The sequence below is a fragment of the Vicia villosa genome, linkage group LG5, assembly GCF_029867415.1.
Source record: "Vicia villosa cultivar HV-30 ecotype Madison, WI linkage group LG5, Vvil1.0, whole genome shotgun sequence".
NCBI lineage: Eukaryota > Viridiplantae > Streptophyta > Magnoliopsida > Fabales > Fabaceae > Vicia > Vicia villosa.
Genome location: NC_081184.1, coordinates 80,057,994 through 80,060,612, shown reverse-complemented (window position 1 = coordinate 80,060,612; position 2,619 = coordinate 80,057,994). Strand labels below are relative to the sequence as shown.

Genomic DNA, 2,619 nt, shown 5'->3' with positions numbered 1-2,619 from the left:
TGTGTCTTGCTTATCCCTTGGTCGGGAAACCTTTTTATAGTGAAGTCCATGGTCTAATGACCATTAATTAGCTTTGTAACGGTCCATAAATACTTGTAACGTCCTTATTAATCATATGTAACTGACTAAGTCAATGGAATGTAACGTCTTATGACCATTGATTCCTCTGTTTCTCTGCTGGCCACGATAGCTCGGGGTTGTCATCCCAATTTCTGACTTCTAGACGCTTTAGTAGCAGCTTGGCTGCTACTAGTTCTTAGCATTGCTCGGCACATCCGACTTGGGCACCCGGTCCAAAGAATTATGGGATATGTACAAGTCCCACGATCTCGAGACCCATAAGGTTGGAGAATTATCTATGCGGAGGTCAAGGACTCTGAGTCGGAGAGCCCCAGTTGGTTCTCGACTAGTTGCACCCCTTGAATTTGGGAGTATCTTATTGTAGATAGGGCGAGGAGCCCTATCATACCCCAATTTTTCCCCTCCCTTTACTCATGTCTTTGGGTTTAGATATTTTAGTTTTATTTGATCACGATGTCCGTTTAATCCATTAAATATCGTGTTATTTGCATTCATTCATATTTCGTGTGCATATCATGACCATATTCATTCGTTCCTGAGATCCCATAGGCAGTCATCATATAATAGTCAACAATGGTTTGACCTATTAAAAGTCTAATTAGAAAATGTGCCAATTTACATCATACGCAAATTCCATGCATCATGCATTTCATTTCCCATAAAAATAGATCCAAAAGTCCATTATTATGTTCATTTTGGTTTGAAGACCTTAAACTCATAAGGAGTGGTCCAATTACAGCTTAGGGTTAAAAGAATTAACTAAAGTTTGAAAAACTGTTTTTTGAAAGGGTTACCCTTGTTGAAACCACCACCCTCATTCTCATTCATTTATGGATATTCCCGTTTCAATTCACATCAAGCAAAATAGTTTTTGAACCAAACTTAAGTTTTGTTTCTTTAGATAGTTGCAGCATTTGGTTTCATTAAGCAACTAGCATGAAAAGATTCATAAGTTGCACTTGAATTGAATAAATTTGAGAGACTACAACAGTACAAGTATCCTTTTGGGATCATCATGGTAGTGGATCAAATTAATTACATTCAACCTGCGACAAATTATTACAAAGTTGCTGCAAAATTCTCAAATGTTACGAGATACAACAAGCCACAGGTCTTTACAATTTACTTGAAACCTAAAGGAATTCAAGCTGAAGTTTCACTCCAAAGGGTCCTTGCCAAAGTTATCTTGAGGGTGTCCATTATCTATCATGTGTTTTCTCTTACAAGCAACACAAGTCTACCAAATATGCCAAGCAAGAAGAAAAATCAAGTGAATTCAAATTCAAAGTTTATAACAGGCCCATTAAGCTCATTTGCAGCCCAAATTCAAACACAAAAATCAGAAAAAGTGTGAAGTGCACAAGATGACAAAAACAGAGAAGTAGCAAGAAAATGGAAAAAACACAAACTATCACATAAAAGTCCACCTGGTATCTTTCCCTTCATAATTCCAAACCAAGTTTGAATTCATCATAACCTAAAATCTGAACCGAACCTACACACTACAAAAAGCAGAATGTTTCATTCAATGGGAGATCGGCAGCCACCACAAAAAACTCAAAAAACTCTTCACTCACCTCACCAAAGGCTCTCCACTCTCAATGAATCAATAGAGTTTCACACTGAAACTCTTTATTGATTGAGCCTAAACCCCTGCATTCGACCAAACATACAGAGCTAGAGGAAGAAGATTCAGCAAACTGAACAAACCAGAAAGAGAAGGTATACAAGTTTTATCCGAAATACCTTATTGTTCTGCTGAAGACACAAAAACCAAATAGCATAGTAGATTAGAGTTGAATGTAATATAAAGTTGCTTGTTTATTGTTATTGTCTGCTTATGCATTTCTTGTTGTCATTCTTTCCAAATACCATGGCTGAGATCTTTTTGTGCTCACTGATGAAAGGCCCTGAGGAGATGCTAGCTAGCTAGAACTCCATGGTGCTGAGGTGATGTTGCACAATCTTTATTCATGATGCTTCTGTTTTGTACTGCTATTTGCCTTAAACGACTTCATTTTGCTTTTCCTACAAAAGTCATAATCAGTTTGTGCAAATGTTAAGATTCAGAGACATAAATTAAACGATACTAATTCGAATCTAAGTTTACCAGTCGAGATGATCCTAGCACAATCATAAACGTTTGAGTTTATTTGATTTGTAAGGGAGACCAAATCGTCGTAAAGGGGAATCAATGTCGTTTGTACCGAATCCTCATACACAATCATTGTGCCGCTTGTTTGAACGTATCGGTCGGAATCGATTTAGGTTCCCTCTTTGATTTCTCATACATCCGAACACCCATTTGACATCAACGCTGAGATTGCTCATTCATGTGGGATCTGGACACGTTTCGTTGAACATTGCTTTATTTTCTTTGTCTTGAATTCGCTGATGGTTGTGATGGATCGTGAAATCAAGGAGAGAGATCGCAGGTTTCTTGTTATTGTTGTTGTTTGTTTTTTTTGTTTTTTTTTTTGTTTTTGCGATTGAAAGATGAGGGAGAACGAGAGATTTCTGGGTGAAAGGGGAGGGGCC

At 37.6% G+C, this 2,619-nt stretch overlaps 1 long non-coding RNA gene across 1 annotated transcript; it reads right to left on the bottom strand.

Annotated features, from left to right (window-relative positions):
- Window positions 1-1,100: 1,100 nt before the first annotated feature.
- Window positions 1,101-2,104, bottom strand: LOC131601779 (uncharacterized). Its single transcript, XR_009283847.1, has 2 exons — window positions 1,828-2,104; window positions 1,101-1,758 (listed from the first exon to the last, which is right to left on the bottom strand). It is a non-coding gene; the product is annotated as an uncharacterized LOC131601779 (long non-coding RNA).
- Window positions 2,105-2,619: the final 515 nt, after the last annotated feature.